This window comes from Nelusetta ayraudi, unplaced genomic scaffold (genome assembly GCF_046127955.1).
Source record: "Nelusetta ayraudi isolate G7.1 ecotype Tasmania unplaced genomic scaffold, CSIRO-AGI_Nayr_v1 ptg000007l, whole genome shotgun sequence".
NCBI classification, from domain to species: domain Eukaryota; kingdom Metazoa; phylum Chordata; class Actinopteri; order Tetraodontiformes; family Monacanthidae; genus Nelusetta; species Nelusetta ayraudi.
In genome coordinates this window covers 4,531,784-4,553,078 of record NW_027466057.1, presented here as the reverse complement: position 1 = coordinate 4,553,078, position 21,295 = coordinate 4,531,784, and the positions used below count along the sequence as shown (strand labels likewise).

General features: G+C 48.3%; 1 protein-coding gene across 1 annotated transcript in view; it reads left to right on the top strand.

Annotated features, from left to right (window-relative positions):
• msrab (methionine sulfoxide reductase Ab) overlaps nucleotides 1-21,083 on the top strand; it is a 54,074-nt gene extending 32,991 nt beyond the window's left edge. Inside the window, exon 7 of the mRNA XM_076018010.1 lies at nucleotides 20,683-21,083. The gene's annotated coding sequence lies outside the window, so the exon portion shown is untranslated. The remainder of the gene's footprint in view (nucleotides 1-20,682) is intronic.
• Nucleotides 21,084-21,295: the final 212 nt, after the last annotated feature.

The following is a 21,295-nucleotide window of genomic DNA, read 5'->3' as shown; positions in this document are numbered from 1 at the left end:
GCTCAGTCTGATTTGTACGTTGACTCAACGATTAACTCGGCAACGGAAGTACGGCTGCTTTAACCGAGCGGAATCTCGGCGTTGTTGCCGACTGTAGCGTCTCGAGGGCGGCCGAACGCGACCTTTGGCCTCTTTAAAAGTCTCACCCGGGTCAGTCAAGCTCCTCCTACAACCATCGTGTGCACTCACCATGAGTTTATTCTTGTGCATGTTATATGAGCGTTTCTTGGAGGAAACCCCGTGCCGATGTGATTTGCCCCACTTCAGACGGGACAGACGGCTGCAGCGAGGGGACGACTCATTTCGTCGCAGAGCCACTGGCGTGTGTAATATGAGGCTTCCTTCAACTTTCCCTTTGCACGGTGTGCAGAAAACGCCTCTTTAATCGTCGCAAAAGCATTTGGAATGACTCAGATCATTCAGTCCCCGGTGCAGCCGAGCGTCTTTAAAAAACGAAAATCTCGCTCATCTGTTTCTCTCCGAAATGCAAAGATGAAATCTAGAAAAAGCTTTTTTTGGTCGACCGCAGTTGTGTGATTCACCCCGCTCTTGTGTCCCCCCCCCCCCCGCCCCCTCTCCTTTCTACTATCTCTCTCTCTCTCTCTCTCTCTCTCTCTCTGTCTCTGTGTGTATGTGTGTGTGAGAGAGTGTGTGTCACATCCTGACACCTGTGTGTAGGTGTGGACCGGGGCACAGGTGCAGGTGCAACCTCTTAGGGCCTATTTTGGTATTGGGACAAATATTTTTGCATGTGTCTGCATGCGGCATGTGCCATGTGTGTGTGTGCGTGCGTGCGTGCGTGTGCATGCGTGTGCGTGCGTGTGCGTGCGTGTCTGCTGGTGCATGTGTGTGTGTCGGGGCATGTAAAGCCGAGCTCGATCAAACTGCGCCGAGTGGTATGTGGTCAGGCCAGCTAGCTGTTTTCCAGCAGCCGCCCTTTATTCTTGCACACCTCTGTCGTCGTGATAAGTGCGTGTGGGCAAAGTTGACCTTTTTTTTTTTTATTTATTTCTAACCAAAGTCCCTCTTCATTTCCTTTGTCTCACATGAGGAAGCTTCAGCCGTGCGGTGGATTCTTTTTTTTTTTTTTTCCGATTGTGTGCGAGTGTGTGCGACTTGAGCCGGAGATGCCTCGGCAGTCCCCTGCATTCGTTCGCTTTAGTTTGTGCGGCCTGAAGGCACAGGAGCTGACGAAAACCCTGCTTCTGAACACGCTGCGCGCATAATGGGACACGGGTCTGGCTGCCTCGTTTCAATAGAGACAAATGAAACGTCCGGCATCAGCAAAACTCACTCTGCTTAACGTCTTGCTAAAATGAAATCGTCCCTTTGTGATGTCACCGGGGGTTGTACTGATTCCTCTCCCAGGTGTGTGACCTTCGGCCAGGTGTTTAGCCCTCAAAGAAACAAGCAGAGAGATGTGTTTTTGTGGCAGGAGGCAAATAAATATATGTATATATGGTTTTTTTTTTATATGTATATACATATATGATGGAATGATTAAATTGTAGATCTAAAATTGCGTAGATTCAAATCAGAATTCACTGTTCTGGAGTCTGGGATGACAAAGAATGCTCCGGTCCCTTTTCCATGACGACTGGGTTTCCCCCCTCCCTCTTTTATGATTCACATAACCTAAAAAGAAAAAAAAAATAAATGTGTGTGTGTGTGTGTGGGGGGGGGGGGGGGGGGGGGGGTGGAAACGCACAGCACTCTCACACATGTGTCCGAGGCAGCACCCAGGCCGTGCGTGCCCTTCAGACAGAGCCTATTGTCCACAGATGGGCCTTTAACGGCCTCACAGCTGTCCACAAAGAGCCCCGGCTCACAGCCGAGGAGGGCCTCTCGCCGGCCGCCGAGGAGGCAGCTCACGCCGTCGCCGACGTGCGCGAACTCTCTCCTCTCTCTCTCTCTCTCTCTCTCTCTCTCTCTCTCTCTCCCTCTAGCCGACGTCCCGCCTCGCGAAGCCGTCGCCTCGCCTCCGATATTCGCGTCCCGTCGCCGGAGATTTTTGAGGAGAACGACGGCAAAAGGCCAGAAGGGATGCGGGGCACGAGCCGGGTTAGCGGTGCTTGTTTCATCAGAAATACTCGTGTGCACTCGTACCCACGTGCACACACGCACACACACGCACTCTCAACCCCATCCGCTGCCTCTATCTCCGTCCTGTACCGCCGCCTAATGCACGAGGCATCGCCCACGCACCAAACACGCGAAAAAAACTAACCAAAAAAACAACAGAAGCGAGCACACCTAGGAGACACCGTGCAGAGACGTGCACCCACACAAAAGTTCCTGCTCGGCGAGGTGGCGCCTCCGCGTCACCTTGCCCTCCTTTCGCAGCTTCTCGTTTCAGCTTCGCGCCGATCGATCCATCGATCGTTCGGGGGCCCCGCGATCGTGCACGCTCGCGATAGGCCGAAGTAACTTCCCCCCCGCCCCCGCCTCACCCCACCGTCACCCGGCAGCAGGCCGCCTTTGTTTGCCCAACGCTCCGAGGAGCACAATAGCTGCGAGTTTCGCCGCTTGATGCCCCACCAGATGGAGAATTGTTGTTTTTCTTTCCTTCTCTCCTCCGGTTTTTTCTCGCTTAATGACTTGTTTTCCGGGGGCGGTTGGCGTCCGTGACTCCTGCCGCCTCTGTGATAGCGGAGGAAACACAAAAGCACTCCTTTTTCTCCCGAGCCTCCATCTACTACACGGCCCGTACGTTTCTCTCGGTGAGGTCTGAGAGTCTGCAGGGTTTCGCGGATGCCAGATGTGTGTTTTTACCCCCCCCGCCCCCCACCACCCTTCCCCTCGTACTCCCCCCTCCTTCCCCTCCCCGCTGGTTCCTGCATGGGCGCAGGCTCTCAATCAGAGCATCGGGGCTCCAGGAACCAGAGAGCACAGCAGCGTCTCTGTGCTGCCCAGAGAAGCGCAGCCTTGTCTGGGGCGGTGCATCTGCAGCCCCCCGGGGCAGGAGGGTGAACCCCGGTGCCCCCCTCGTGAGCTGGTTGCACTGGAAGGTCTCCTCGCCGCATTTATTCCTCCAAGGTCAACGTTCAGCATGTTTTAGCCTCTGCGGGGGCGCGTTTGGCTGAATCTTAACTCGTCACGACCACGGGTGGACGCGTTAAACCCTGCAGAGCACGCCGGAGAATGTCCACTGTCTGAGTTCCAGACCAATTAAAAACATGCGTAAGATTTGAAACCTTTCATTGATTGTAAGATGAGAAAATGACTTAGTTATGACTTCAGTTACTTTATTATGCTCAACCCTGCTGTCATCCCTCTGCAAGGTCAGCTAATGAGCTCGTAACATAAAGGCTAATAAGCTAAAAGCCAACCTTTTCTGAATGATGGCCAGGAAACTCAGAGGCAGTAGAGCTTTTTTTCATTGCTTTGAGAGGCTTTTATTTTGTCATCGAGAACACACAGGACGGAAGCATGTAAAGCTGCACACCTCTGCGGTGCACCGTGCAGAGTAGCATGGTAATCTGTCACATCGGGAGGGTTTCAGTCGTCAGTCACTTGGTTACTCAACCGGTAACATGAGTCACATTAGTCAGTCATAGTAAGTAGCAAGCAAACTGCTGGTTGAGGTTTGTTGCTAAGGCCAGTCGACGGCTAAGTCCACCCGTAGGCTAAAGCCAGCTTGTGGCTGTCGTAGCCAGTGTTTGATTACTATCGTCGTCCACTGACTCGCCTGTGGGTGCTGCGGAGACGCATATCGTGCCTTCAGCTGCAGCATTTAAAAGTAAAAGCACCAATAAAATGATCTGGGAAGTCTTATTATTTTTTCATTTTTTAGCACATCATGATGAAAATCTGGATTGACTGACAGTCGTCTCTAACCTGCGCTGCGCCCTTTAAAAGGCCCTTATTTGGACCTTTGTGCTTCTTGAGAAATGCAGCCGATCCGTCATCACCTGTCCGTCAGTCACGCGTCGCCCGTTGACACATCTTAACGTTTGAGACAGCGTGCTTTTGCGTGCTTGCGTGCAGCACGTTTAAGGCAAAAAAAACAACAACAAAAAAAAAAAGACTTCTCGGGCAACGGTTCCGTATTTTCCCGCCCTGGGAAAATGGCAAAGGGTTAAAAGCAGGGTTGGTTGTGGGGGGCTTGGGAGGGTTGGGGGGAGGGGAGGGGGCGGTGTGTGCAGGAAAGGGCCGACTTGGCTCGCTGGCTGAGGGCCTGCGCTGTGACACTCTGCACCTGGGAGCCTGTGTGCTGTCAGCCGCGCTAGCGAGCGACGTCGAGCTACCGCCCGCATGACACACAGGAAACACAGAAATAACTGCTGACTGTCTCGGCAGCAGCAGCTGAGGAGGTGGTTGGAGTCGGGCTCGGCGGCCCGGCCGGGGTGAGGGGGGGGTTGGTGGCGGCGGTCGGAACCCAGAGAACCCCGATCAAACTATTGACGATTAACACTAAAGCTGCAATGGAAAGTGAAACGCGCAGATGCTGACGCGCCTGCACCTGTGCCGTCTCTTCAGTTAGAGGGCCGGGAGTCACTCACACATCGAGCGTTTTTTTTTGTTTTTTTTTACAGCGACCGACAGCTCACATCCTGTTCATCGGGGCCGCTGTTTTTTTTGTTTTGTTTTTTTTGCAATCGCACCGGCACTGCAGTGAGAGATTGACATTTCGCAGCTGACGCGCAACAGTTTCCACTCCATCTCGGGCGTTCGCTCGCTCGCTCGCTCACTCTCTGCTATTATCTGCTCCGTCCATCTGTGCTTTTGAGTCATCGGAGCCGCACCTCGCGCAGGTGTTGGGAGACCAAAGCGCCGCCAGCGCGCCAACGAGGCCTCTCTGATGCGAAGGCGTCAGGGGTTGTGCAACAACGCGCAGCCTTCGGCCGTTTGACGCGTCGCCATTCCAGGGAAGCGGGGGACGCGTGTTGGGAAATGGAATGGAATTGAATTTGAGATTGAAAGCCTTCATTGTTGTACTTACAGAACAATGAAATTCACAGTGCCACCTGCTCGAACACCTTGGCTACAAAATAAAATCAAATAAACACACAGTAAAATTAAAGTAATTTGAAATGCAACAGTTAAATAGTGCTTATTTATTGGCTGAGGTGTGTAATGTTCTTCATGATGTTGTTTGTGCCATTGTGAAAACTCTTTGAAGACCTTTTTTTTTTTTTTAAAGAGAGAAAGAAAAACACTCCATGCTCCTCCGCAGCAGCGTTGAGTGGCAGTTTGGATCTCTTGTGTGACTTGTGAAAGTGTGGATGGTGTTTGTCTGCGTGTTGTCACAACCTCCAGTTGATGAAGGAGGGAAGGAGCGGAGAGATGCTGCTGCTGCTGCTGCTGCTGTCTGCAGCAGGAGGAAGCTGGCTCTGATGCTGCAGCTCCATGCAGCTGCTCCCAAAACACCCACACTCTTCCTGTAGGAGCGTGTGTGTGTGTGTGTTTAGTAGTCTTTTAAGGTGTGTGTGTGTGTGTGTGTGTGTGTGTGTGTGTGTGTAGGTCGAGTGGCTTACTTCCAAAGCAAGAACCTGTTTAGTTTCAACTGTCTCAGGTGTTTGTTTTTTTTTTAAATAATGCGATATCATGTTAATATTATGATCCAATAGGATTCAAAGTTTCCATCCAGCTGCTTTTGAAGGCCCTCGTGTCTTTTCTAACTATGAAGTGTGACTCTGGCCTGTCAGTGAACTCCCCAGAAAGGGGGAGGGGGAGGTTCCGCCCTCTGCTTCTTTCGCTGGTTAGAATGTCTTTGCAAAAAGGGCTCTGGAGAATATTCCCTTTGTGATGTCATGAAGGGCACTGGTATGTCACTGATAACGTTCCTTGTTAGTGACAGCAGCAGCAGGTCAGGTGTTTTTGGAAGATCCAACAAAACGTCACTGTTGCTGGAGGCTGTGATCACAGGGCTAAATGTGAGGCTATTCCACTGGGAAATCACACTATTGTAAATAGATTATTTATAATAATATATTATAATGTTTTTTTTTCCTTTACTGCAGTCAGCGATGTAAAAAAAACAAAACAACATCAACTAAACCTGGGCGTAATACGGAACATTTAAACTACGTGACTGCTACTTAAAAGCTAGGTTGCTAACATCCTGCTGGTGACTGTCAAGAGGAAACTTTCCACTCGCTGAAACTCTGATCAACAGATCTAAAGTCCGAATTTTGGTCTGAACTGCCAGCTAGCAGCTGTGTGATAAGCGTAGGTAGCGTCTTTTTGTTGCTGCTGCTGTTTTAAGTTGTCGTTGGCAGTTGCCTGACGCTGCGTTGGCGGCTGTGAAGTGGATAAAGTTGTGGGCAACAATTTTGCAGTGAATTGTAAACGCACCATCAACCCCAAATATTCATCCCTAAATGATTGCAGTTTTGATTGGAAGTCGCTACTCTGGTTTTAGCTCAGGGGCGCATTTGAGCAATTCTCCATATAAGGACGGCGCAGGAAAATGAAACCGCTGCGTGGGGGGGGAATTGTACTGATCCGCACTCAGTTCTAACATGCGAAAAGCCATATTTAAAAGTAAAGAATTTTGCGGCGTAAAAATAAGACGAGTCGCCTACGATCAAAGGGAGCTGAGAGCGCTTCGCTGGCGCAGGTTGGAAACTCTTGAAAAGTACAGCCTCGGGTAGCGTCGTCGTGGGGAGATCAAAAATAGCCCGAGTCGGTTTCTGCTCTTGCTGCCTGAGGCCCTCGGCCTGCTTTTCAAAGAAACACTGGCCCCGAAAAACATCCGCCGGTAGAGACACCGGCCTGGCAGTCAGCAAATGGAAACGTTTGAGGTGAGTGTGCGGCCACACTGAGGTGTGAGCAGGATGAGCAATTGTGTCTCTGTGTGTATGTGTGCGGTGCCTTTGTATTTCCATGACAATTAAACACACAAGTGTCTTTCTTGCTGCTTTTTAATTTTTTTAATTTTTTTTTTGGTTTTTTTGAGCGGTTCTTTTTGTAGCTATTTTGTTCTATTTTTTCTATTCAGCCAAGGCCAGATCTGTACAGAACAGGGTCAAACAGATGGAGCAGTAGCTTAACTTCAGCCTAGAATCATACTCTGTTGTCCTGTGCAGACTTACTGTGAGTAATAAGATGATATAATGTATATCATATACATGTATATATATATATATATATATATACATACATATAATATATATATACATATATATAATACATACTACAAGTTCAGATATATATGTACAGTACTTCAATCTTGTATACGTGGTATCACAAGCATGACATACGTGTATATATATGTGTGTAGATATATATGTATATAGATATATCTATAAACATATATATATATATATATATCTGAACTTGTAGTATGTATTATATATATGTATATATATATATTATATGTATGTATTTATATATATATATATATATAAATATATGACATTTATACAAAAGTGTATATATATAACCTCATAATAACCTTTGGCCATGACACTGTGGTAACGTTGGTCAATAATTAACAAAATCCTAATCAGCATGAATTAGTGATGTAATAATGAAGTAAACAGAAACCTCACCACAACTTTCTTTAATCTTTAACCCCCACTCCTTTTTACATTTTGTGTCATTTCATCTGAACACATCCTGAATATTTAAAAAAAAAAAAAAAAAAAAATCTGACAGTCTGTAGTGTAAATTAGTGAGCGTAGTTAGTGAGCATTTTATAGATCAAATACTAAAATACTGAGAAATAAATGACGTGGATAGCTTATGTAAGGGCCAAGGGCCTCACAAACACGATCCAAGCAAACAAGGACAACCAGCCAGGACAGCGTAGCTACCACCATCAGAAGGAGAAAGTGGAACTGGACAGGGCACCCTTACACAGGACACAAACACCATCACTAGACTGGCCACGGACTATAATCCGCAGGGGGAGGGAAAAGCGTTTAGAAAAACCCAGAGGCGTTCCACACTCCGAGACCTGAAGAGTGTCGGAGTGAGCTGGCAAGAAGCAGCAGCCCTGGCCCAGCAGAGAGTGAGACAGAGAGTTCTGGTGGACGCCCTTTGCCCCTCAGCGGGGTAAAGAGGAATGAGTCGAGTCAAAGTTATGTAATTATTGGGTAATTAAACAAATGTTTCACCGTAAAACAATTTTTGGCCCGGTTGTCGCGTCCACGTTGACTCATGTTGAACACTGCAGACGGGTTTCAAGTTGCTTGCGTGATGATTTAGGTATCGGCTATTTAAAATAGAACAAGTTAGCTTCACCTTAGACTCACTTTTAAAACACGGCCCCACATCCCCTGATAGATTGAGTCCCTCTAATGAATAAAATGTTCCTTTAGTGTAAAATTCTTCTAGTCTCACTAATAACTTATACTAACTTATAAAATAAATATCAGATAAATGTTAGATTCTGGTGAATTGCAGAATTACACACCCTTAAAAAAAAAAAAAAAAAAAAAAAAAAAAGATCCCATCCAAAGTACTTAATTCACAACCACCGCCGTGTTTGACCGGGGCTGGTGCGTGTTCTGGTGGGCGTGGACTCCTCGCTGGTTCGGCGCTCCGTGCATCTGCTCGCCGCTCCTTAATGACGGGGCAGCGAGTCGCCTGCTGCACCGAAAACCAGCTGACTCGCCGCTACATTAGAGTGCCAGTGCCAGTGGAAAGTGGATGGCTGTTATTGAGGGAAATTAGAGATTGGGGCAAATTATAGAACTGGGTTTCCTCTGGAATTTTCTTTTTTTTTTTTCTTTTTCTTCTTCTTCTTTCCCAGAGAACCGGAGCTCCCAGATGACTCTTAAATTGTAGTGGCATTTAAACTGAATCTGGACTTGTTTTTTTTTGTTTTTTTGTTTTTTTAATGTAGATTTTTGCCTCAGTTGAATTTCAATATTCAATTCTGTGCTCTTGATGATGTTTTGTCCAAGCAGACTTTATTGTCACTGATGCAATGAGGCTTGAACAGACAGCTTCCTCCTTGAACAGACTACCGCAATTGGTTTATACATTTTCAACTTTATTTTCCTTTGTCCCAAAAAGTAGATGAATGCGCCAGCTATTATTTCTCTTTGTTTATTGCCATTGTTTTCCTTGCCTGTCACTCGGCGCCGCCGCTGCGCTCTGACTCACGGTACATTCCCCGAAATCTTCTGAATAACCTGCTTCTGCCTCCTCCTCCACCTCCTCTTCCTCTTCCCCATCCTCCTCTTCTTCTCTCCTCCATTTGCATGTCTTACTCACTCGTTTCGCCGCATCTCTCCCTACCGCTGGCGCTCACGCTCACGCACTCACTCACTCACTCACTCACCCCTGGCGTCTTGTGCCGGGGTTGAGGGGGTGTGTGAGATGAGCCCCAGCCAGAGGAGAGTGTGAGCTGCGGTGAACCACAGACCAAAATAACTGGTACTTTTTTCTTTTCTTTTCTTTTCTTTTCTTTTCTTTTTTTTTTTGATAAAGACACATGTGCATCCACCCACACACAGAGTCACACATGGGCGCTCTGTCACACACATGCGCGCACGCACGCGCACTCTGTGCCCTTTTTTAAAAAAAATAATAGAATAAAATAAACCCAACCTGCAGGATCCCTGAATGAGTCGCTGGAAGCTCGTCGGTCCTCCCAGTGCGGACGCTGCAGGTGGTGGACGCCGGAGCTTTCGCCGCAAACCGTTTGACTGTGTGAGTGTTTTGGTGAGCCACCTCATAGGGGGGGAAATGCATCATGGGATATGTAGAGAAGGTGGATTCATGAAAATCAGTGTGTGTGAAGCCCTGCGGTGTTGAGCTCTTAAAACGCTGAAAGAATGGACGGAATCGAGCTATTTTATCGCTTGCCATTAATATGATTTCTTCAAGTTGGGCAGGCCGGATTGAAAAGTTTAAAGGGGCCGCATGCATATGGCCCCCAGGCCTAGTTTGCCTAAGCCTGGCTTAAACATTGACACTTTAATTGCTTTTTGTTCCCCCTCCGATTAGTTTCTAGCGGGAGTCTCCGTCAGTGTCTCTCGCCGTTTGCTTCCTCCTCCTCCTCCTCCTCCTCCTCCTCCTCCTCCTCCTCCCGCCGCCGACAGATCCTGCTGTCACGCCGGCATAGTGGCATCATTCTAAAACTGGTATTAGGCATTTCCTGCTGCGTCCGTTGGCTCGTGTGTGTGTCTGTGCGTTCGTGCGTGCGTGCGTGCGTGCGCGCGCGTGCTTGTGTGCGTGCTTGTGTGCGTGTGTGTGTGTGTGTGTGTGTGTGTGTGTGTGTGTGTGTGTGTGTTGGGGCGGAACGCACCTGGTCGGCGCAGCTGTGGGGATCCTAGCAGGGGGGAAAGAGAGAGATGGAGGAGAGAGAGAGCGAGGGATGGGAGGAGACAAAAAAGGGGGCCCTGTGTGTGCGTTTCGCTGCCGCGACGGCTTTCGATTGAAAGGCCCCAAAAAAGAGGATGTGACAGGAAATGTATGTATGTGTGTGTGTGTATATATATATATGCATGCATGTAACATATGGGATCCGTGAGCTGCCAACTGTAGCCACCAGTTGAAAAGTTAGCTCCTGTTTAAACAGCTCGATCCGGTTAAAGATTTCAACCACGTGAGGGCGGGAAAAGTTTCTCTTTAGCTTCCAGTAGGGGAAATTAGCACCTTCCAGTTTATGTCTCGTACCCTGATTAACCATCAGCCCGCAGCAGCTTCCGACGGTTCAAAAGAGAGAGAAAAAAAAAGGAACAATTCCCAGGCATGCGAGTGCAGTTCCGCGTTTGCTCTGCAGAGGGGGCAAGGAATCTGGGAAGGAAAGGCTCCAGGAGCAGCAGAATGTTCAGCTGGGAAGATCTGGAGGAAAAAAGGGAAACAAAGTGATGTGTTTGTCAGGCGTTTCTTTCTTCTTCTTCTTTTTTTTTTTTTTACACACACACACACGTGCACAGGGCTGCAGCTCCAGGATGTAGTCAGGTCACAGATGTGTGCAGACACACACACACACACACACACACACACACACACACGTACGCACTGTGTTTTACAGCTGGATGAACGATGAGCTTTCAGCGCTGAGAAGGTCTAATGACCAGGTCAAAGGTCGAGCCGTGGAGGGGGGGGAGAGAAGGAAGGGAAGCGCAGGGGCATCGAACTCGACATGCAAACACACACACACACACACACACACACACACTTTCAATGATTATAGTTACATCATGGTCCACACACTTTGTTGCAGAGGGGTAAAGTCCATCCACTGTCCCAGTCAGTCTGCTTTTAAGGACAGTTTGGTTTGAATTGAAGCTGGATGCCAAACACACACACACACACACACACACACACACTCACACACACACACACAAACACACTCAGTGTCAGGTTGAGGTCATTTGATAAGAGCCCAGAAGTTCAGCGCGGTCGATTACTGTTACTGAATGGTCCGCAGAGGCTTTAACTGTGATGGAGTCGAGGCTCCATTCTGAGAAATGTCAGTCAAATTCTCTCAAGTTTACCAAGTGAAGGCTCGGAAAAAGACACGTTGCGACACGATTTCACAATCTGCTGCTTTTAAGAATCACCGTCTGCCATTTAGTCTGAAGTTAAGTCCAAATGTGCAACGCAACTCTCCCTGTAGCTAACCTGTCATATTCTCTCTCCCTCCACAACACCGGAGCCTCATCCATATCTTATCCCGGCTCATTTCTGCTGATATTGGCCGGATGCCTCTATCTATTTACACATGTATGATGTGAGTTGTCAGTTTCAGTTAAGGGCTGTGGGATTCACAGATTATGTTCATCATTTTTTTTTTTTTTTTTTTTATCTTGCACATTTTAACTGAGCTTTTATTAATGTCTTGAATGTGGCCGCAGTTGTTCTGCTCAGGCACGTGCACATTTTATTCTCCGACTATTTAGCGGTGAAAGCAGCAATGGGACGATCTTCATCCTGACGTAGTCGTAGTTGTTAATCTTACTTGTTTATTTTGTGGTCTTCCTTCCTGTCTCGTCGAACTTGTGACCTTTCTTTCTTTCTTCTGTATCTTATAACAAAAAAAGCCTTCACCAATTCTCTACTGTGGAATGGTAAAAAAAAAAAATAGTTGTACATATATATATATATATGTATATATATATATATATATATATATATATATATATATATATATATATATATATATATATATATATATATAAATATATGTATATATATATATATATATATATACATATATATATATATATATATATATATATATACATATATGAATATGTATACATACATATATATATATATATATATATATATATACACACATATATTTGTATACATATATGTATATATGTATATATATATATGTATATATACATATGTATACATATTCATTTGACATAGATAAACTTTCTCTACTTTCTATGCTGCACGAGCTCTCGGGCTCATATTTCCTCCCAGCCTGCTGCAACTTTTTTCCTTTTTGCAGCTGCAAATTGTAAAAGCAGCAATAAAAAAAAAAAAAACTCTTAATTCTCCCCTTCCCTCCGTTTACTCAACGGCCTACTGCGGCCGTTTGTTTTAGATTACCTGCCTGAAACACAAACTCGCAACTCGCGTCTTGATCTTATCAGCCCGGGAGGAGATAGGCAAGGTAACGCGCGCGGCCAACGATGCGCGTTAGTGCCCCCCCCCCCCATCCCCCCCCCCCCCCCTTCCACATGGCCCCCCCTCCGAGTTCAATTAGTCCCGGCATGCGGCCCAATTTCACGCCGCCGAGGAAAAGGGCGCCTTTAAAAAGCCTATCGGCGTCCTCGGGTGATCAATGAGGCCTTTGAAGGGGTGGGGGGGGGTCAGAGCGACGGAGCAATGGCGAGACCGCGGCTGGACGACGGGGAGCAAAGAGAGGAGGGGCCGGGACGACCTGGGCTGCGGCCGGATTGACGGCCGGCTGCATCCAAACAGAGGTGGTGTGTTTGGAGGTCGTGCGACCTTTGACCCCGGCCAACATTTGCGGCGTAAAGAAGACGAGTGGTCGTCATTGGGTAGAGGAGGATGACTTTCCCCATTACTGACCGACCTGGCGCTCATATAATTCATGTTCACCCAGTGGATAGATGAAAGTCTCACCTGCTGTAGTCAAACTGAGCCCATTCAGCATAAGTGTCATTTCTTCGGAAGTTGAGGGTTTTTTTTAATTCTTAATTTCTCTGCTAGTGCAGCTTAATCTAGTTGCTCTGAAAACACATGAACCAGTGGCAAATATATATTTCTATTATTTGTATTTCTATTGCTTTTTCTATATTTCTCTACCGTTTGGTGAAGAGTTCTTCTTTGTTTTTTTTCTTGTAAGTGCTTGTGACGAGTTTCGGCCCCACATCTGTAAAAGGCTACACAACGACCAGGTAATTTAAGCTGGAGCGACGTGTGTGTGAAGCCCTCTGCCCCCAGTGTCTCCAGCCAGTCTGGGCTAACATCTGGAGCTCACATCAGCCATCCTCAGAGACTGGCACCGCAGAAAAGAATACAAGAGTCAAACATGGGAGGATTTAAAACTCAGCACAACAAAACAAAAAGGATCTGCGATGGGTTGAGTGGCGCGACTGCAGCTTTGGAGAACTGGGTTTCAGTCACATTCAGGGTGTTAGACGGGGCTGAGCTGGGTTTTTTTTTTTTTTGATCGTGCATCTGTGTTTGTGGTAGGGCGGGCGTGTGCATCTGTGTGAGTTCGGGCGTGTGTGTGTGTGAGTGTGCGTGCGCGCGCGCTGATCATTTTTCCAGTGATCATCTTTAGCGCAGAGCACAGAGAGCAAAAACACAACCGGTTCGCCTCTGTGGCGAAACACTCGTTGCGGCAGGAAACACAACAACTGTGATCTCTGCAAAAGACACTAATGGAAAACCTCTCTCAGAAAGGTGTGTGTGCGTGCGTGCGTGCGTGCGTGCGTGCGTGCGTGCGTGCGTGCGAACAAGTTCGCAGACGTGCATTCGAATACCTGGACGAGTTGCACGCTGCCGGAGCTGCAATTACCCGGGCCAGCTATGCAAACGGTTTGCACTCTCTGCGGGGATTAAATGCAACGCGCCGTCTGCATCTGCAGCAATTAAGTCGAGAACCGCAGACTTTTCCTCTGCACATCACGAGTGAGACTTCCCTTCCAGAGGTGCAAACGAGAAAACGCGCAGGGCAACCCCTCCAAACCTCTCGGCGGCGCGTAAACTTTGGTCGCATTGTTCAACGGTTAGGTGCCTTTGAAAAACGGCCGTTTTCAGGTGCGCTCGCCCGCTCACACTTTTTGGTGGCGCGACGGAGAACCCGACCCAAGAGTCGGGTCTTCAGGTGTCTGACTGTTGAGCCAACCACAGGAAATGCTCAGAATGACAAATAAAAGCCAACGGGTGCTTTTCATTATACCCACCTGCTGACATTCTCGGTATTACTGTTGAAATACCACTGGATCCAGCTGTTAGGCCCCCCAGTAATATCAACGTCATCACGTCTTCAGGGACTCGGGTGCTTTCCCATGAGGTATTGCTGTGTGCTTTAAGGCTGTTAGGAGGCGGCTAATGGTGACACAAAAGTAACAGTTTAGCGATAGTCATAAGCCCCACTTGTTTCAGGTGGTGTGTTGGTTTTTTTTTTTGCGTTTTTGTGGACAACAGGAAACTGAGTGGTTTGTATGGGGAATGTCAATACGAGTGCCGCTCGTGCAGCACAGCGGACCGTCTCTGCCAGCTGCTCTCGGCTGCACGGTGAGTGAGTTTCCGTGAAGTCGTCTGATGTGCATTTTTGAAGAAAAAATCTTGCTTTGAAGACGCAACATTTGCATCCTAATTTGCAAAAATGTTTTTTTTTTTATTATTATTATTATTTAATGGAGGTAATGTACAAAATGTTTCATGGCAAGAATTTTGCTGAATAAACTCTGGCATAGCGAAACATTCAACTCACACGGCTGATGAAATGCATCGCGTTCATGTTATTTTCGTAAGAAGCATCACCACTGCTGGCTGACATGCGAGACTAATCAGTAAACTTGGACAATTTGAAGCACTTAAGGCAAAAAAAAAAACTGGGGTCAAACCTTTAAAAGTTCTCTAAAAATTTCTTCACATTTCATGTCAACTTATAACAATTATATATGAACATGTTTTTGATTGGCTAACGACAGCAAAACACAGCAGGAACCTGCCTACATCGCCATCTACTTACAGCTAGCCAGTGGCTCGCCCACTCATTCGCAACCAGTTGGCGTCAACAGTTGCTTATTAGCGGGTCGACGCAGGGGTCTTTTTTTTTTAAATGCAGGTCAGCCTGCTAACAATCAGCATTTTCCCATTGGCCAAAAGCTTTATAGTATTCCAGAATTCAGGGAAGTAAACAGTAGAGAGCAACATGGAAGCTGGTCCGGCGGTGGTCGGTGTACTTTCGAGTTGACTTTCTCGGTCACTGTCTTGTCAGAGCTGCAACACGCTGAATGAATCCAGTCTCGAATCGGTACACAATATACGCTGCGTTATGCATTATGACATAGTGCACGTAGCGCTCAACGTCATCACGTAAGTTAGCATGTTGACGCGGGTCTGGCTAGCGGGTTTAAACGGGTTCTTTAGCCAGTGGGAAAGGGGCTTTAGCTTGTTCAGCAAGACGGAGGCCTCGGAGTTGATCTCTCACTCTCTTGCCGGTCAGACTGGACTGGTTCTTACCGGACCGGTTGGACTGAAACCCGCGGAGAGAGAGATGGCGACGGTGAACCCGCCGTCGACGGCCGTCATCGGTTCGAAAGCTCGCAGGTCAACCAACCGGTGTGAAAATGATGACGCGATATATTTGTGTGTGTATGTATATGTGTGTGTGTGTATATGTGTGTGTGTGTGTGCGCTCGCTCGCTCGCTCGGCAGGGAGTGGGAGGGGTGAGGGGTCACAGGGATGTTCTTGACTGTGTCATCTCCAGCAGCTGTTTCCCTCAAAGCGCCCCCACCCCCCCACCGCCCCCACCGCCCCCTCGCCACCACTAGCACCCCGCCCCTCCACCCACCGCCTCACAATGAAACCAATACAAAGGGACAGGAAGTGCCTCCCGTTAACTGGGGCCCAATCAAAGCCGCCATTATTCCCGTGTCAGATTTTTTTACAGGAAACGGCTTCTCAGAAAATATGCCAGCTGTGCAGGCAGAGCGCCGTATCATTGTCATGCAGGTCGCGTCTGTTTTTTTGCTGCCGCCTCCGCCCAACACCCCCCGCCCACCACCACCACCCTTTTTTTTTTCCCTCTCTTTTTCCTCCCCCCCCTTCTCCCGCTGCAGCCGCCGCTAACAAAAGGACACACAGGCCCCGTCGCGACCACGTGCGCGGCACACTGTCGCCGCTGTGCGCTCTCGAGGCGAGCCAGGCACTGTGTTCTTTTGGGAGGGGGCGGTGGCGGGTCGGGGGGGTTTATTGTTCGCATCGTGAAAAGAGCCCCTCCCACCACCACCACCGCCGCCATCGACCCCCTGCTGCGCCTGCACCGGCTTCCCCATCCCCGAATTCGGGCGACTCTCTTTTTCAGGCCGTGCGCGTTTTTTGTTTTTTTTTTGAGGCGGGCAGATGCGACGGCAACGTGCACGCACTCACGCACGCGGGCGGGTCGGCCCCGGCGAAGGCGCATCTGCAAGAGCGGCGCTCGGGTTACGGCTCAAGTGGCGGGTTCAGGTGAAGCCCTAACGTTTGCCAGATGCTGCGGCAGAGTCACCGGGAGGTTAGCCTGACATGGGGTTGTTGTTGTTGTTGGTGAAGGGGAGTGAAGGTGGTGGTGGTGGTGGCGGGGGCGGAGGGGGAGGCGGAGGGGGTCAGCGCACATCTGGTACCGACGGGGGAAAAAATAGGCGCCATCTTTGACGGGGAGGGTGGAAAAAAAACAGCGCATGGTTTCGGTGTCAGCGCTGAAATTCTGGGCGTGGGTTTGGCCAGTGGGGGCGCTAGAGAGACCCGCGGGGAAACTGAAGAGAGGATAAAGAAATAATACAATCAAATTATCCTTTAATCATTATTATTATTATTATCAAATGTAATACTTTTATTCTTTAATCTTCATTGATAAATATAATCTATCATCATGTACCATAGGATTGACTGCCAGTCAAAAACCTCATTCATGACGTCGTTCATGTGTCGGTTTGCGTCATACATCAGGCTGATTTTGCTCCTCTGGCTTGCCTCAGTAGTACAAGATGGACAGGTGTGTGTGAAGGAACAGACAGACGGCCCAGCTGTGGAAGACGCTGCTGCAACAACACCCTGACAATTTGCCAACTAAAGAAAGGAAATACGAGGCAGCATATGTTGAGTATTTCTTTACAGCCGTTCACATTAATGTCTATGATTGTCAACATGTCAGTAGGCCACGTTCTGATTCTGAACAACAAACAAAGTGTGTGTGTGGGGGGGGGGGGGGGGGGACCCTGGGCTCGGTTAAAAGTCTGAAGCCCAGATTCGCACATTTTTTTGGGGACAAGTTTCCAGAGTTGGCGAAGCTCGATACGGCCACCCCGCGCCGTTTTATCTGAACCCCTATCGCCAGGGTTTTGTTTTGTTCTGTTTTTTTTGAGAGGGATCCAATGATGTCATAGCCTGACATAACAATGGCGGCCAGATGATGAGCCAGTCGCAGCTGGCGCAGCAGAAAAATCTTCTCCTCCTCCTGCAGCGAGCGGCAAACAATAGTGGACAGTAACCTGCGGAAACACGGCCCAGTGGAACCGTGGATGCATTATAGGATGTAATATTGCGCTGGCAGCGCCTCGCATGGCAGCGGCCACCTATTAGTGTCTGAGTGTGTGGGTCGCACAGCAGTTCCGTGGAGACGCTAAGATTTTTTGAAGGCAACTTTTTGTAAAAAAAAAAAAAATTGCATCTTCGTATCTGTCGTCTGGTCTGGTCTGGGCTGGTCCAGTCTGGTCTTGTCTGGTCTGGTCTGGTCTTGTCTGGTCCGGGCTGGTCTGGGCTGGTCTTGTCTGGTCCAGTCCAGTCCGGTCTGGTCTGGTCTGGTCTGGTCTTGTCTTGTCCGGTCCGGTCCGGTCCGGTCTGGTCCGGTCCGGGTTGGTCTGGGCTTGTCCGGTCTGGTCTGGTCTGGTCTGGTCTGGTCAGGTCTGGTCAGGTCTGGTCTGGTCTGGGTCTGCGTCCTCTGTGATCTCTCCTGTGTCTGCGCGAGGCCTTCAGGGTGCCTGGGAGACGCTAATTAACTGCGTCACTCGGCACGCAGACGCAGGTGAGCGCTACCCGCGGTTGTTAAACAGTGATTACTGGGCGGCTACACACACACACACACACACACAGACAAATTTGATTGACCTCCTCTCTTCCATTGTCTGTCACGTCATTATGAGGCCCATTCACTCGCAGCCGTCGACGCCGTTCCTGCCCTGATTAGATAAAGATGCTCCCAACCCAATTGACACTTTTGTCCTCCGCTCGGCCTCACTTGACTTTTTACACTTTTACACTCGGGGTGGGGGGTGGGGGAGGGGTTCCGTGAATACAAAGGCGAGGGATTTCTATCTGCTCAACACTCATCCTCGGCTCTTATGAACTGGCCTTTGTCTGGGCCTATCTCTGCTTTCTGCCCCCAAGGAGCTGCTCTGCGTCCTTCACTGCCAGGCTTATCAGCAGCTTTGTTGTTGTTGTCGGTTTTTTTTCATTATTTTTTTTATTTTTTATTTTTTTGAAGTGCTCATCCTTATCTGAGCTTGGTGTCGGGAGCCCCCGCGGTTATCTCCCAGTTTTTAGCCACGACGTGTTAAAAAAAAAAAGACGATTGTCAGAAACTGAAACTCCTTCGCCGATCTTCCTCCCATCCGACGGTGCGGGCAGAGGGCCGCGAGCGGGGGGGGGGGAGGAGAGGGCTGATGAGAAAGCAGACGGCTGTGTTGTCTCTGATGCGAACCAGGAGCAAAGCACAGTTATGACAGCGGCGCTCATTAATCCGCGGCTCAGATGGCTGCAGGGAAAGGGAGTCATTTCCAGCGGCGCCAATCCAAACCAACACGGCCGACGTTGAATGGGATTCTGTTTACATGACATGAAAGAAAATACTCGGCAGGGCCCGTGTTCTACCTAAAACAGCAATTACCGCGGCCGCGGCGCAGAACTCGCGACAAGGTGTTTTCGCATGGAAGCGGCCCGAATCGACAAATAATCCCCGACACTTCAGATCCGCGGGGGAAGAAGCTCTTTATTTTTCCCAGCGAGGCGGCGTTTAAGACGCAGAAATGCAAAACATAAACTTTGCGGAGCGACAACACGCCGAGGTAATAAAAGATGCGAGGCGCTCTGATGAGAATACTGGCGCTAACGGAAGCGGAAGATAAAAGCGATTGCAAAGCCAAAAAGGTGGCGGTGGGGGGGGGGGGGATGTGGGATGACTTGAACCTGTTGTCCCTGAGCTTTGGAAACCTGAACCAGCAACCTGGCAGGGAACGGCTGAGTGAAAGATTTTAAGTGGAAATGGACAATTTTCCCGTTTAACCTCCTCCGAGATCCGACTGACCGACTCGGAACGTCGTTTGGTTTGACACCTCTGACTTCCCAGCAGGGAGAAAGAACACTCAGCAATGCAAGGCAACACTGGGGCAATTCCCATCCAGTCTGATTTTTTTTTTTTTTTTTTTTTTTTTAATCATTTTTACCAACCTTTCATCCTCAAACAGTCGGGTCAATTTATATTCTGCACCAGCTTCAGCTGTGTTTTTTTCTCTTGGTTCCAAGTGTCAAGTGAAGATAGTGATCTGAGGAAACAATGCCTTTGTTCCCTTTTGCTTCTGACAATAGCTACACCCACTTAGCACGTGTGGTTAAGCAAATGGTGTCATTAGGGGGGGAAAATGAAGTTAACCGTTTTAAGTGGCTCAGCCAACTCTGTAAGGATGAGCGCTAACAGTTGTTTGTCAGCCACGGCCACTTGATGTGACATTGCGTCAGAAGCCGTCGCTAGGCAGGGTTAGCACGCTAGCAGTTAGCGGCGTGCTAACATTCTGGGCAGTCCAACAACTCTCACAAAAGGGAACAGGAGGGGGTCAGATTGACACGCTCCGCTTGGCCCGATTCACCGGGACTCCGTCATGTCAACGTTTGGAAAAGTCCGCGCTGGTACGTAGTCACCCGGAGAGACGCTGACGAAATTCTGCAGCGCTAATGGAAATGTTAGTGCAGCAACAACAGCCCCGACCACAACAGGCCGTGCACACTGGGGAAAGGCAGAGGCAAATGGAGCGACGCGGGTCACACACGTGTCGCTAACTGGGGCAAAACTGTTTTCCGCCAGTTGAGACGTGAGCCATCTGTTTATTGAACCTATCACACACAAAAAAAATACAACACACACATCAAGCGAAAATCCCTTTGAAGATTTTTTGTTTTTGTTCTTTTGTTTTCAAATTAGCCTTGTTTCCTGTCACTTTCTGAGAAAATCTTCAAAAGGTGAATCAAAAAATCTCTGCGGAAACACAAGTAATCTCGTCGAACATCTACGGTGCGTCTTGTTGGATTCTATTTATTTTAGAAACTCCGCCCCTTTGCACTTATTATTTACTTTTGTGTGCTAGGAGAGCATTAGTTTCCACGCATCACCATTTGGCACCAATGCTGTAACACGAGTCGAAATCTGAGCAAACAAATGATTGGAAGTCACCGTGGGAAAATATATTTTCTTAAAATCTTATTTCACATATTTCCCAGTTCTATTCGCTGCCGTGGTTTCCTTTTTTAACGCGTTCCCATATTAATCTATTTTTTTTTCTTCTTTTTTTTCTTTTTTTTTTTAGGTCAAGTGTCCACAAGACTGTGAGAACAAACCATTTGGATCCTTTTGGCCATTTTCGGGAATCGGATGGAGCAGCCTTTTTGGATATCATGAGTGGGCTTTGACCCTCACTGTGGCCAGACTCTTAACTCAGCGGTGTGTGAGTGTATTTTCAGCAAATTACACAGCAGCCAGGGAATGTCAGCAGGAAATGTCCATAAAACAATACACACAGGCCAGACGTGGCCAAGCAGATATAGGCATTTCCTGGTGGTGTTACTCTCCTGGGGGGGGGGGGCTCGTGATTGTGTTACTACTACTTTTATTTTCAGAAACAACACTTTGCTCTGGGATTGTTAACATTTTAGCTTTGCACTGCAGTGACTGACGTGCCGCCCTGCAAGCCCGAAAGTTTAAAATCTTTCAAGAATTCACAGAGACAGGGGGGGAGGGGGGAGCTGTGATTTTAAGTTTGAGTATCCTGTGTCTTCATGGTTGCTTCAAGCTCCACTAGAGCAAAACAGTGATGTAACATTTTCACTAAGCCCCTGCTACTTTCAGAGGAAATGCTGCCTGGTTTAGCTTAGCGCTAAAGTGTCAGTAAAGCCAGTTGCTTGAAAGAATGTTTTTCTTTT